The sequence below is a fragment of the Tamandua tetradactyla genome, chromosome 6, assembly GCF_023851605.1.
Source record: "Tamandua tetradactyla isolate mTamTet1 chromosome 6, mTamTet1.pri, whole genome shotgun sequence".
NCBI lineage: Eukaryota > Metazoa > Chordata > Mammalia > Pilosa > Myrmecophagidae > Tamandua > Tamandua tetradactyla.
This window is the reverse complement of record NC_135332.1, coordinates 175,763,594-175,779,318: the sequence shown is the minus strand read 5'-3', so window position 1 is coordinate 175,779,318 and position 15,725 is coordinate 175,763,594. Positions and strand designations below refer to the sequence as shown.

At 40.0% G+C, this 15,725-nt stretch overlaps 1 long non-coding RNA gene across 6 annotated transcripts in view; it reads left to right on the top strand.

The window, feature by feature from the left end:
• The window catches only part of LOC143686519 (uncharacterized), a 138,896-nt gene that overhangs the window by 61,258 nt on the left and 61,913 nt on the right, over positions 1-15,725 (top strand). For 2 of the 6 annotated variants that reach the window (XR_013177229.1, XR_013177223.1), the window contains one exon: positions 12,285-12,398. The exons of the other annotated variants lie outside the window; for them this stretch is intronic. This is a non-coding gene — a long non-coding RNA (uncharacterized LOC143686519). The remainder of the gene's footprint in view (positions 1-12,284; positions 12,399-15,725) is intronic. 6 annotated transcript variants of the gene reach the window in all.

The window sequence follows — 15,725 nt, the reverse complement described above, 5'->3', positions numbered from 1 at the left end:
ACCAATGAGATAATGCCCAGTGGCTGGCATCTTTCTGACCACCAAGCTGTTGGCCAATTTCCATATCCACAAAGTCTCCACTGAATGAGTAATGTTTCTGGCTTAAATATATGATTGATTACTTCTCAAATACAGGTAGATACTGTTGTAATTATTCACCTAGAGTTTTATTTAAACTGTGTAATCTTAGACATGGTAGCTCTTTTTCATTATCAATTTCTTTGGTCAACAGATGCTAAAAAGACACATTCAGTATTACAGAGAACAGCAAATCATTTTGTTATTAAAAAGGAGTTCTCATATTTGAAGGATTGAAAACCATAGGTAGAAGAGAATATGTGCTGAAAATTGCTGTGAGCTTAGCTCAACACAGGGAGCTACATGGTTTATCAGGCTGAGGTTAGATCAGCAGCACACTGTAGTGGAGAAAGAAGGGAGCAAAGGCTGCTGAGGGCCGTGTTTAAGTTGGCTTTTAGCATTGTGGTTAAATGCACTAGTTTTAGTGTTAAATACACTTGGGTTTAAACTCTCTTTCACTTTCTTTCTTTTTCCACCTATTCTGTGTGCTTTTGAACAGGCTACATGACTTTCTGAGTCTGTTATCTCATCAGTAAAATGGGGTTTATGATACCTATTTATAGGGTTGTTGTGAGTATTGACTGAAATAATGTGTCTAGTACAGTGCCTGGATCTCTCTCTTTTTTTTTTACTTTCTTTTTTTATTAATTAAAAAAAATTAACAACAAACAAAACATTAAGATATCACTCCATTCTACATATACAATCAGTAATTCTTAATATCATCACATAGTTGCATATTCATCATTTCTTAGAACATTTGCATTGATTTAGAAAAAGAAATAAAACGATAACAGAGAATAAAAGATTATACATACCATACCCCTTACCCCTCGCTTTCATTTATGACTAGCATTTCAAACTAAATTTATTTTAACATTTGTTCCCCCTATAATTTATTTTTATTCCGTATGTTCTACTCTTCTGTTGATATAGTAGATAAAAGGAGATTCAGACACAAGGTTTTCACATTCACAGAGTCTCATTGTGAAAGCTGTATCATTGTTCAATCATCATCAAGAAACATGGCTCCTGGAACATAGCTCTACATTTTCAGGCAGTTCCCTCCAGCCTCTCCACTACATCTTGAACAACAAGGTGATATCTACTTAATGCGTAAGAATAACCTACAGGATAACCTCTTGACTCTGTTTGGAATCTCTCAGCCATTGACACTTTGTCTCATTTCACTCTTTCCCCTTTGGTCGAGAAGGTTCTCTAAATCCCTTGATGTTAATTCTCAGCTCATTCTAGGGTTTTTCTCAGTCCCTTGATGCTGAGTCTCAGCTCATTCCAGGATCTCTGTCCCACGTTGCCAGGAAGGTCCACACCCCTGGGAGTCATGTCCCATGCAGAGAGGGGGAGGGTGGTGAGACTGCTCGTCGTGTTGGCTGGAGAGAGAGGCCACATCTGAGCAACAAAAGAGGCTCTCTTGGGGGTGACTCTTAGGCCTAAATTTTAAGTAGACTTGACCTATCCTTTGTGGGGTTAAGTTTCATGTGAACAAACCCCAAGACTGGGGGCTCAGCCTATAGCTTTGGTTGTCCACACTGCTTGTGAGAATATCAAGAATTCAACTTGGGGAAGTTGAATTTCTCCCCGCTCTCACCATTCTCCGCAGGGGGCTTGCAAATACTTTTTCACTCACTGATCAAATCACTTTGGGATTCGTCAGGGCATCACTCTGGACAAACTAACAAAATCTCATGTCCTACCTGAAATTCCACATACTTATGACAATCAATCAAAGTATCTACATAAGTTATATTAGGAAATGCTCTAGTCAAAATATAAATTTTGTAACAAATAAACATTTTTTGCTTTAGTCTCACACATAAGGTGACATTTTAAAATATTAATTACCATCTATTTTCAGCACCCTGCAATAATGACATTCCTTTGTTCTTCCTCATGCAAAAACATTTTTAAAATTTGTACATTGTACATTTCACTATTATTATACACTCTAGGCATTCCTAGATTATACCATCTCAATCTTTAACATCTATCTTTCTATCTGATTTCATTTATGTCCCCAGACCTCCTCCCTCTATCATTCTCACATGCAGTTTCATTCAGTGTTTTAACATAATTATATCAGTTAGGTAGTATTATGCTGTCCATTTCTGAGTTTTTGTATCCAGACCTGTTGCATAGTCTGTATTCCTTCAGCTCCAATTACCCAATATCTTACCCTATTTCTATCTCCTGGTGGTCTCTGTTACCAACGACATATTCCAAGTATTCACTAATGTTGGTTCATATCAGCGAGACCATACAGTATTTGTCCTTTAGATTTTGGCTAGTCTCACTCAGCTTAATGTTCTCAAGGTCCATCCATGTTGTTACAGACTTCCTAAGTTTATTCTGTCTTAAAGCTGCATAATATTCCACCGTATGTATATACCACAGTTTGTTTAGCCACTCGTCTGTTGATGGACATTTTGGCTGTTTCCATCTCTTTGCAATTGTAAATAATGCTGCTATAAACATTGGTGTGCAAATATCCGTTTGTGTCTTTGCCCTTAAGTCCTTTGAGTAGATACCTAGCAATGGTATTGCTGGGTCATATGGCAATTCTATATTCAGCTTTTTGAGGAACCGCCAAACTGCCTTCCACAGCGGTTGCACCATTTAACATTCCCACCAACAATGAATAAGTGTGCCTCTTTCTCCACATCCTCTCCAGCACTTGTCATTTTCTGTTTTGTTGATAATGGCCATTCTGGTGGGTGTGAGATGATATCTCATTGTGGTTTTGATTTGCATTTCTCTAATGGCCAGGGACATTGAGCATCTCTTCATGTGCCTTTTGGCCATTTGTATTTCCTCTTCTGAGAGGTGTCTGTTCAAGTCTTTTTCCCATTTTGTAATTGGATTGGCTGTCTTTTTGTTGTTGAGTTGAATAATCTCTTTATAAATTCTGGATACTAGACCTTTATCTGATATGTCGTTTCCAAATATTGTCTCCCATTGTGTAGGCTGTCTTTTCACTTTCTTGATGAAGTTCTTTGATGCACAAAAGTGTTTAATTTTGAGGAGCTCCCATTTCTTTCTTTCTTTCTTCAGTGCTCTTGCTTTGGGTGTAAGGTCTATAAAACTGCCTCCGATTATAAGATTTATAAGATATCTCCCTACATTTTCCTCAAACTGTTTTATGGTCTTAGACCTAACGTTTAGATCTTTGATCCATTTTGAGTTAACTTTTGTACAGGGTGTGAAATATGGGTCCTCTTTCATTCTTTTGCATATGGATATCCAGTTCTCTAGGCACCATTTATTGAAGAGACTGTTCTGTCCCAAGTGAGTTGGCTTGACTACCTTATCAAAGATCAAATGTGCATGGAGGAGAGGGTCTATATCTGAGCACTCTATTTGATTCCATTGGTCAATATATCTATCTTTATGCCAGTACCATGCTGTTTTACCACTGTGACTTCATAATATGCCTTAAAGTCAGGCAGCCTGAGACCTCCAGCTTCGTTTTTTTTTTTTTTCCTCAAGATACTTTTAGCAGTTCAGGGCACCCTGCCCTACCAGATAAATTTGCTTATTGGTTTTTCTATTTCTGAAAAGTAAGTGTTGGGATTTTGATTGGTATTGCATTGAATCTGTAAATCAATTTAGGTAGAATTGACATCTTAACTATATTTAGTCTTCCAATCCATGAACATAGTATGCCCTTCCATCTATTTAGGTCTTCTGTGATTTCTTTTAACAGTTTCTTGTAGTTTTCTTTGTATAGGTCTTTTGTCTCTTTAGTTAAATTTATTCCCAAGTATTTTATTCTTTTAGTTGAAATTGTAAATGGAATTTGTTTCTTGAATTCCCCCCCAGATTGTTCATTACTAGTGTATAGAAACACTACAGATTTTTGAATGTTGATCTTGTAACCTGCCACTTTTCTGTACTCATTTATTAGCTCTAGTAGTTTTGCTTGGATTTTTCAGGGTTTTGACATATAGTATCATATATGTCAAACATATATGATATGTTTGCATATCATCTGCAAACAGTGATAGTTTTACTTCTTCCTTTCCAATTTTGATGCTTGTATTTCTTTTTCTTGTCTAATTACTCTGGCTAGGACTTCCAACACAATGTTGAATAACAGTGGTGATAGTGGACATCCTTGTCTTGTTCCTGATCTTAGGGGGAAAGTTTTCAGTTTTTCCCCATTGAGGATGATACTAGCTGTATGTTTTTCATATATTCCCTTCATCATTTTCAGGAAGTTCCCTTGTATTCCTATCCTTTGAAGTGTTTTCAACAGGAAAGGATGTTGAATTTTGTCAAATGCCTTCTCTGCATCAATTGAGATGATCATGTGATTTTTCTGCTTTGATTTGTTGATATGGTGTATTACATTAATTGATTTTCTTATGTTGAACCATCCTTGAATACCTGGGATGAATCCTACTTGGTCATGATGTATAATTCTTTTAATGTGTTGCTGGATTCGATTTGCTAGAATTTTGTTGAGGATTTTTGCATCTATATTCATTAGAGAGATTGGTCTGTCGTTTTCTTTTTTTGTAATATCTTTGCCTGATTTTGGTATGAGGGTGATGTTGGCTTCATAGAATGAATTAGGTAGCTTTCTCTACACTTCAAATTTTTTTTGAAGAGTTTGAGCAGGGTTGGTACTAATTCTTTCTGGAATGTTTGGTAGAATTCACATGTGAAGCCGTCTGGTCCTGGACTTTTCTTTTTGGGAAGCTTTTTAATGACTGATTCAATTTCTTTACTTGTGATTGGTTTGTTGAGGTCATCTATTTCTTCTTGAGTCAAAGTTGGTTGTTAATGCCTTTCTAGGAACTTGTCCATTTCATCTACATTGTTGTATTTATTAGCATAAAGTTGTTCATAGTATCCTGTTATTACCTTCTTTATTTTTGTGAGGTCAGTGGTTATGTCTCCTCTTCCATTTCTGATCTTATTTATTTGTGTCCTTTCTTTTCTTCTTTTTGTCAATCTTGGTAAGGGCCCATCAATCTTATTGATTTTCTCATAGAACCAACTTCTGGTTTTATTGATTTTCTCAATTGTTTTCATGTTGTCAATTTCATTTATTTCTGTTCTAATCTTTGTTATTTCTTTCCTTTTGCTTGCTTTGGGGTTAGTTTGCTGTTCTTTCTCCAGTTCTTCCAAGTGGACAGTTAATTCCCATTTTTTGCCCTTTCTTCTTTTTTTGATATAGGCATTTAGGGCAATAAATTTCCCTCTTAGCACTGCCTTTGCTGCATCCCATAAGTTTTGATATGTTGTGTTTTCATTTTCATTCGCCTCAAGATATTTACTGATTTCTCTTGTAATTTCTTCCTTGACCCATTACAAGAAATTACAAGAAATCTTGTAATTTCTTCCTTGTTTAAGAGTGTGTTATTGAGCCACCATGTATCTGTGAATTTTCTGGCACTCTGCCTATTATTGATTTCCAACTTCACTCCTTTATGATCTGAGAAAGTGTTGTGTATGATTTCAATGTTTTTAAATTTGTTGAGACTTGCTTTGTGACCCAGCATATGGTCTATCTTTGAGAATGATCCATGAGCACTTGAGAAAAAGGTGTATCCTGCTGTTGTGGGGTGTAATGTCTTATAAATGTCTATTAAGTCTAGCTCATTTATTGTAATATTCAAATTCTCTGTTTCTTTATTGATCCTCTGTCTAGATGTTCTGCCCATTGATGAGAATGGGGAATTGAAGTCTCCAACTATTATGGTAGATGTGCCTATTTCCGTTTTCAGTGTTTGCAGTGTTTGCCTCACGTATTTTGGGGCATTCTGGTTCGGTGCATAAATATTTATGATTGTTATGTCTTCTTGTTGAATTGTTCCTTTTATTAGTAGATAGTATCCTTCTTTGTCTCTTTTAACTGTTTTACATTTGAAGTCTAATTTGTTGGATATTAGTATAGCTGCTCCTGCTCTTTTCTGGTTGTTATTTGCATGAAATATCTTTTCCCAACCTTTCACTTTCAACCTATGTTTATCTTTGGGTCTAAGATGTGTTTCCTGTAGACAGCATATAGAAGGATCCTGTTTTTTAATCCATTCTGCCAGTCTATATCTTTTGATTGGGAGTTCAATCCATTAACATTTAGTGTTATTACTGTATGGGTAGTACTTTCTTCTACCATTTTGCCTTTTGGATTTTATATGCCATATCTAATTTTCCTTCTTTCTACACTCTTTTCCCACACCTCTTTCTTTTGTGTTTTTGTATCTGTCTCTAGTGCTCCCTTTAGTATTTCTTGCAGAGCTGGTCTCTTGGTCATAAATTCTCTCAGTGATTTTTTTGTCTGAAAATGTTTTAATTTCTCCCTCATTTTTGAAGGACAATTTTGCTGGGTATAGAATTCTTGGTTGGCAGTTTTTCTCTTTTAGTAATTTAAATATATCATCCCACTGTCTTCTCGCCTCCATGGTTTCTGCTGAGAAATCTACACATAGTCTTATTGGGTTTCCCTTGTATGTGATGCATTGCTTTTCTCTTGCTGCTTTCAAGATCCTCTCTTTCTCTTTGACCCTGACATTCTGACTAGTGGGTGTCTTGGAGAACCTCTATTTGGATCTATTCTCTTTGGGATGCGCTGCACTTCTTGGGTCTGTAATTTTAGGTCTTTTGTAAAAGTTGGGAAATTTTCAGTGATAATTTCTTCCATTAGTTTTTCTCCTCCTTTTTCCTTCTCTTCTCCTTCCGGGACACCCACAACACGTATATTTGTGTGCTTCATATTATCATTCAATTCCCTGAGTCCCTGCTCATATTTTTCCATTTTTTCCCTATAGTTTCTGTTTCTTTTTGGATTTCAGATGTTCCATCCTCCAGTTCACTAATCCTAACCTCTTTCTCTTGAAATCTACCCTTGTAGGTTTCCATTGTTTTTTCATCTCTTCTACTGTACCTTTCATTCCCACAAGTTCTGTGATTTGTTTTTTCAGACTTTCCATTTCTTCTTTTTGTTCATTCCTTGCCTTCTTCATATCCTCCCTCGATTCATTGATTTGGTTTTTGAAGAGGTTTTCCATGTCTGTTTGTATATTCTGAATTAATTGTTTCAGCTTCTGTATCTCATTTGAACTATTGGTTTGTTCCTTTGACTGGGCCATATCTTTGATTTTCCTGGTGTGATTTGTTATTTTTTGCTGGCATCTAGACATTTAATTACCTTAATTAGTTTGTTCTGGAGATTGCTTTCACTTATCTTACCTAGGGTTTTCTTGCTAGATGAGTTTGTTGTCTATCTGTTCTTTGACCTTCAGTTCAGCTTTTTCTGGGCCTCTAGCTTAGGTTTTGTTTAACAGAGGATAATTTTTCAGTTCTTGTTTTCTTGTTTCTTACCCTGCTTATAAGGTGCCTTTTCCCTCCCCACCCTTAGGGGGATCCACATACGTATTATAGACTCCAGCCGGGTTTTCCTGGGCTAACCTGGCCTCCTATCAGGGGGAAGGAGTCACCTGCATCAGTTTTCCTTGAGGGTGAGACCCAGCAGGTTAACAGACTTTCCTGTGAAGTCTCTGGGCTCTGTTTTTCTTATCCTGCCCAGTATGTGGCGCTTGTCTGCCTGCGGGTCCCACCAGCAAAAGATGTTGTGGCTCCTTTAACTTTGGAAGGCTCTCCCTTCTAGGGGCATGGTGGAGACAGAGGAGAGGTTGTAGGCTGGTTTTAATAGCTTCAAATTGCCACGCCCTGGGTTCTGAATTCCTTGAGAGAGGGATTCCACCTGAGTTGGGCTTCACTCCTCTCCTGGGGAAGGCACAGGCAGGAGACAGCCCTGAAAGCAGTCCGTTTCTGCCTATGCCTGGAGCAGTTGCAGCCCAAGTGCCTGGATCTCTTAAACATTTGATAAATGGTATCACACCACCACCACCACTACCCTCACCATCACCACCACCACCACCACCATCACTACCCTCACCATCACACCACCATCATCATCACCACCACCACCACATTCATGCTCACTATTACCACCACCATCACCACCTCCACCACGACCACCACCACCACCACCACCATCACCATAACCACCACCACCACCACCACCCTCACTATCACCACCACCATCACCACCCCCTCACCATCACAACACCATCATCACCACCACCACCACCATCACCACCCCCTCACCATCACCACCACCACCACCACCTCCACCACAACCATGACTATCATTATGATCATCACCACATCACCGGCACCACCACACTCGCCATCACAATATCACCATCATCACCACATCATCATCATTACCAACAAATACTACCACAATCAGCACCACCACCACTACCAAAACCATTGCCATTATCATTACCATCACACAACTACTAACACAACCACCACCATCATCATCACCATCACCAAGACCATCACCATTTAGGGGACCCAGAATGTAAACTAGCTAGTTTACCTGCATTGTGATTTTCACCTTTCCTTATAATCTTTCTTGTCACTTCCTTTCTATTATCAATGTGTCAACTGTTACTGGCAGGGGTGTCTGGAGTATGTTGGTCTTAAAGTCTTTCTTTTACTTCTCTTATTAGTGCTATTTAACTTCTTCCTTGCTCACCCTCCTCCTCCTTTCTCTGCCTCTGTCTTCCCCTATGGGGTTTCTGATTGGGACCATTTTCAGTCTAGTTTGCTTTAGTTCATGAGCCACACTTAACAGGAAGTACATCAGCTGCCTCAGTCTAACCCCCTGTTGAAGTAAGTCCTTTTGCTCATGAGCTTGGTGTGAATGTGGGGGGGGGGTGAACTTTGGGGTTGTAGTTATCTGTGTGCCTTCCACAGACCTTGGCAACTCCAGCTCTTGGCCTAGACTGGATATCTTATAAAAACTTATCTGTTTAGCTGGGTTGTCATATACTTCCCATTTGGGTCAGACCCTCTTTCAGAGGGCTGGACCCTACTTTCCATGGCAGCCTAGATATAGTCCAACATAAACCTGAATTATGTTACCAGTGCCAGTTTTTATCATTCAGGATTCTTTGGGTTGTATATGCCAGAAGCTAAATTCAAACCCATTTAAATAAAATAAATTAATACCTCATGCAACTGAAAAAATTAGTCAAAAGGTCACTGGCTTAAAGCATGGTTGGATCTAGGTGTACATACTTTGATGTTGGGAAATCTCTCTCTCCATCTCTTGGCTACACTCGGTTCCATGTTTTCTTCTTCCTCAGGCAGCTTCATCCTAGTAGTGGCCCCAGGTGTGCCAGGCTTATTCCCTGCCTTTTCAGCAACTTGCTGAGGGGCAAGGGGGAGAGAGAGTGAGAGAAGGAGGGAAGGAGGGCTTTTTCGATAATTCCCGCAAACATTTTGGAATTGACATTTATTGCCCTAATATGAATCACATGTGCACCCTTGAATCCCTATAGCCAGGGAGATGGAGCACACACTGCTTGATGAGGCCTGAGGTCTACAATCACTTCTAGAGCTTGGAACAGAGATTAGTCCCAGGCAAACCACATGACCAGCAATGGGGAGAGGTGATTTCCCATAAACAATTTGGGGGCTTATAGCTGAAGAAAAGGAGATTGTGGTGAGAAAAAAATGAGCAGCTGGCTATTACATGACTGCTTTTGACAAGTTCCTTTCACCTAAACTTAACCTTAAACTTAACCTACTGGGAAATGGGAAAAGTATGGGCTTTGGTGCTTTGTAAACTTGTTTGAATTCTTTCTCTCCCAATGCCTAGCTAAGTGATCTTGGGCAAGTTGCTTAACATCGGTAAGCCTTAAAAATGGATATAATAATACGTTCCACACAGCATTTTTTTTCAAGGCTTCAATTGTATCATATCCATTATCTGGCACATAGTATGTATTCAGATAATAGCAGTTCTTTCCTCTTTTCTATATTGATACCACCTTATCTATACTTGTGTTTGGTATACTGTATATACACGTTCCATAAGAATTTTGGGCTTCCCAGTAGAACTATCTATTGTCTATCTGCTCTTGCTACTTTCTCATTATCATTAACCTATAATATCAGAGGATTAATCTCTCTCTCCATCGATCTATCCACCCAACCATTCAACATGAGTTTAATGTCTCTTCTATGTAAAGCCCTGGACTAGGTAGACTTTGCCTTAAAGAAGCCTATAGTCTAGCAGCTCAGAATTTCTCCTTCTTTACCCTAACAAACTCCCATTTTCCTTTATGCCAATTAAGTAATGACCTCCCTGCTGGTCTGAAGATTCATGAAGATCATAGCATGAATAAAGGACGTGGACAAGCCTTCAGGGCCAGAGGCCCTTAACAACCGTAGACGATTGTTCTTCTTCACTCAACTTTCAGACCTGGGAGGAGACTGGTGGGCAGGCACTGTATGTTAGTTTCTTGTCATTGTTGTAAAAAAAAAAAGACCACAATTGTAGTGGCTTAAAACAATGCAAATTTATTATCTTACAGTTCTGGAGCCCAGAAGTCCAAGTTGGGTCTCACTGGGCTAAAATCAAGGTGACAGTAAGGCTGCATTCTTTTGTGTGCTCTAGAGGAGAATCTATTTCGTACCCTGTTCCAGCTTCTAGAGGCCACTTGCCTCTGTGGCACCTTCCTCCATCTCCAAAGCCAGCAATCACCTCACTCTCAGCTCTGCTTCTGTCATCATATTCTGCCTCTATCTTCTATCTTTAAGGACTCTTGGGCACCTGGGTGGTCTAGGATAATCTCCCTATCTTAAAATGCTGTATTAATTACATCTACAAAGGCTTTTTTGTCATATAAAGTAACATATTCACAGCTTTGGAGGTGCAGATATGGACATCTCTAGGCAGCCGTGACCCTGCCTGCCACCGTCACCATCACTGTGTGTGCTCCCTTGGAAAATTTGCTAAGCTCCAGTTTTCCTATTTGAAACATTAGCCTAATAGTAGTACCACCATCATAGAACTGTAGTGAGGGTTAAATGTGGACGCTCTTATGAATGATTTAGCACAGGGGTGGCACATAGTAAGTACTCATTAATTATAGATATTATTATTATTATTATTAGTCCCTTTGAGGTGATTCCCTCTTCAGCTTTCATGTGTCAAAAAATAGAGTTGGAGTGAAGCTCTTCATTCTACTAATTTTTCTTCTCCTCCTCTTCTTCCTCCTTCTAACATCCAGGCATTGTCTTTGGGATGGACTAGTCTACTGTGGTCTTTTTCTCATTCTAAAGAGTTGAGCCACTTTTTAAGGAAAGACAAAATAATTGTTTGCCACCATAAGAAATAAAACTTGAAGTTCATGAAAAGTGTGTGTGTGTGCGTGTCAGTTAGTGCACATATTGGAGAATAAGGGTGCTGGGAAGATGTGAAAAGAACTTTAAAATAAATATCTTTGCCTAAAGGCATAATGGTTATGACATCTAGATCATGGATGCTGGGTTTTTTGTTTTTCCTTTTTTCCTGCATAGGAAATATTTGAATTTGCCAAAACCATTTGGTTTTTCATTTACAGGGACTGCAGGTATCACTTTCAAATATTGTTCAGAATAAAACTTAATTGAAAATGTAACCAAACTGAGAAATGGCTTGACAAGCTAGGGTCACATTCATAAAGAGACATTTGTTTATCCCTCATTCACAACAAGGTCTGCCCTGGCCTATGAGGGGATGGCTGGCACGTTTGTCCCATCACTCACCACCCTGTTGTGAGGTAACCTCCCTCACGCCCAGTCCAGCTGTACTGTATTTGCTTAAAGTTCATCTGTCAGAGAAGAAAAGTGCAATCCCTTACTGGGGAGGCACCAAAAAATAGGTCCCTTTTGATTTCTCTGCAGAAATAGAATGGAATTGAATTTGTCTTCTGAATTTGAATTTTCAGAAAATGGAGATTCCATTGCTCTGGGGAGGACTCATCCTATGTTTTTGGGTTCTTTGCAGCCAAGAACCCATGAGTCTCTGCCCCTGTAGCCACACTTTCCTCTATGTCTCCTTAGATCTGGGCTGTGCAAATACAATGAAGCATTTCCACCAGCAGAAATCCAGAACCCTGGGGTGAAGACATTGGGAAAGTGGGGTGTTATCTGCAGAGAAGTGGCAGTGCCATCCCACAAGATGCTTGATAGATATAGAAAAGAAACAGACAGACCTAGGATTTAAATCCTATTCCCTTTGTGTGACATTAAGCAAGCCATGAGATTTCTGAGTCTTGGTTTCCCTATCTGAAAACTATAGTCAATAATTATCCATTTTTTGCTAAATTCACAAGGTTGTTGGTGAGGTTTAAATAGGATCAAGATTTTGAGAGATTGTCACGTGTCTCAGGTGGCCCGGAGGTACACAGTCTCATGAGTTCCTGATTAGCGACCCTCTAACCTAGTTGGTAAGTAGATTCCATTTCTTGTGCCATGCTTGAATGATTGGTAGTGACACCCTAGAATGAAAAGATGAGATGATTGTGAGAATACGTGAAAATTCAGTGTGAAGAAACTTGATTGAAATGGACATAACTTGGGCTTAGGAGAAGAGGGAAGTAGTAAAGATGTCCTTTATTGGTCAGCTGAAGTTGGAAGTAATCCATTCTATGATGTCTTCCAGCATCTAATCAATTGATCTTCTCTCTCTCTCTCTCTCCTTCCTTCCTTCCTTCCTTCCTTTCTTCCTTCCTTCATTCCTTCCTTCCTCCCTTTTCTTTTCCTTCTTTGGTAGTATTTTCTCAAACAAACTTAGTTTCCTAAGGCTGCTGTAAATAATTATCACACGCTGATTTTAAAATCACACAAATTTACTCCCTTACCATTCTGTAGGTCAGAATCCAAAATTAGTTACATTGGACTAAAGTCAAGATTTCAGTAGGGCTGGTTTCTTCTGGAGGCTTTAGGGAAGAAGGCCTTGCCTTGACTTTTCTGGCTTCTGGAGGCTGCCTGCATGACTTGGTTGATCACCTCTTCTTTCCTTGAATCACTTCCACCTCTTGCTCCTATCATCATATCTCCTACTTTTTCCTTTGGCCCTTTTGCCCCCTTCTTATAAGGACATCCTCTATCCATGGATAATCCAGGATAATCTCAGCTCAAGACATTTAATTCATTATTTATTTATTTATTTATTTATTTAATTTTGTTGACATGAGCAGGCACCGGGAAATGAACCTGGGTCTCTGGCATGGCAGGTGAGACCTCTGCCACTGAACCACCATTGCCCAAGCCACTTAATTTAATCATTTGGAAAATTCCCTTTGCAAGTAACATTTACAGGTTCTGAGGATTAGAACATAGATACATTTATCCGGGGGTGTGTAGGGGGGAGGGAAGCATTATTCAGCCTGCCACAGTATTAAAGAAGCAATGAGGAATAATGCAGAGAACAGGATCTATGTTTGAATCCTTGTTCCTCTAATTTCTGGCTTTGTAAGTTTGGGAAAGTCATTTAACTTCTCTGAGTAAGTTTCTTCAAAAATAAAATGAGTATTATATCATCCACTTGGTATGGTTGCTGGGAGAATTCATTTACACAAAAGAGTATATGGAAAGCAATTAATATAGTTCCAAGGACACAGTGGGTTCTCAGTAAATGGTAAATGCTTTGTTTCACTTGCTCTACTGTTATTCCAAATTTATAGCTGCTTTCCAATGTAATGTTTCTGTTTTCTACAGAAAGACAGAGCTATTGGACCAAATTCCCCCTAGACTGTCCTAGATAGTCCAGCATGAGGTTGCTAAGCAGTGGCTGGCTACCAGGAGGCACACAGACAGGGAATGTCTTCATCCTCAGGGACATCCAGGCTCTCAGCTTTTCCTTGCTGGTCAGTGGCCAAGGCAGCCCTTGTCCTAAACCCAGGACTCTATCTCATCTGACTTCCTGCACAGAACAGGGGCTGCTGGTTGGGTTGTTCCTTGCCTGTTCCCCATAACTAAAAACTCGATATCTTCATCTCCAACTCCATTTCCCAGGAAAGTCTTGCCCTAAATTACAGGGTGCTTGGCCAGCCTGAAGTCCTCTGTATCCGTTGCTCAGTCTCAAGATACCCTGCTTCTTGGCCAGCGGTGGCCTGAGCTGCATCATACTGGCCTTCTGCCTGACTCCCAATGCTAATTCTGCCCCTTTGCTTTTGCTTCCTTCCTATTCTGGTGCCTAATCGTTCTTCTCCTGCTGTGACCTGCAAAACTCTTGCCAGCCTTAGCTCCAGAAATTGGGACTTTACTCTAAAGCCCAATTTATCAGATGGAAGAAATTCCCTGTTGATTGAACTCCCTGATATCCAGCAACCCGTTTGAGAATCTTGAGTTTCAGATTATCTGATTTGTGTTTGGTCTTTCTGTTGGACAACAGCTGACCATCCATCCATTCATCCACCTTCCATTTATTGAACCTCTATCATATCACAGGTTGGCACAGAGATGAATGAAATATAGTCCTGGCCCTCAAGTAGCTCACAGATCAGTGGAGGAGACAAGTAAACAAATAGTTACAAGATACAGTGTAAGACATTATTCAATTAACACGTAAAAGAAGTGTAATGGGATCTCAGAGGAGGAAGCATTCAATTTTGAGGTGGTAGGTTAGAGGAGCCTTCACAGAGGAGGCAACGTGAGCTGAGTGTTGGAGACTGAGTAGGAGTTTGCTAAGTGAATGAGGAAAGAAACTGCCAACTGCCCGTCCAGTCTGCAGTCTGCTTCCTTCAACTGCACACTGGTTCCTTCTAACTCCCAGCTGCCCCAGCATTTAGATGGAGCATCAATTTGTCCTTGGCCACTCAGAAGCTGATTATCCTTAAAGTTTTTTGGGGAGGGACCTCCCAATTGTAGCGCTCCATGTCTGTTGTAAGACAGGTTCACCAGGACGTACACTCGGAGACAGGGATTAGCATGCAAGGAGTTTACTGGGAAGCACTCTGGGAATTAACAGTGATGGAGGAAGGAAAAGAAGCAGGACTGAGCAGAGGGAGAACATGAGCTCCTATAAAATAACATGAAGGTCTTGACCAACCTCATGAAGTTGGGAGAGTCCTTCACAGTTGTCCAGATTTGGGGTGATGGGGCAGTCATTGGATGCAATCAGTCCTGAAAGGGGGTGTGGTTTTGTACCTGGTGTCCCTCTTTAACTGAGGATCATTTGCTGAGGGGGATGGCAGCCAAGAGCTGTTAGCTGGCCCCACTCTTAGCTGCTGGGGGAGTGATCTTTGAGTCTTGAAGGAATCTGGAACCTCAAAACAATGGGTGCTACAGCTCCTAACTACAAAAGGCAAAAGGCTCTTTTGAATGTTCAGTTTCCATACCCTCTGGCATTCTGAGTATAGATATTGGATCCAAAAGTGTCCAGTCACGCATGGAGATGCAAAGGAGGCATCTTTCTGTCAAGGAGTGTTTCTCAGGGTGGCTGGGCAGAGTGGAGGGTCCACAGGAGGTGTGCTGCAGTTGATAGCTCTATGAGAGATGTCCAGGGGTGCCTGGACTATTTCTAGTAGGTGAGTTGGCCACATCTCTTTTACCCAGATCTTGTTTGCCAACATCCTGTGAATACTGTAATTTGCTGACCCCCAGGTGATCTAGTTTGCTAGCTGCCAGAATGCAATATACCAGAAACAGAGCAGCTTTTAAAAAAGGGAATTTAATAAGTTGCTAGTTTATAGTTCTAAGGCTGAGTAAATATTCCAATTAAAGCAAGTCTATAAAAATGTCCAAATTAAGGCACCAGCAAGAGGTTACCT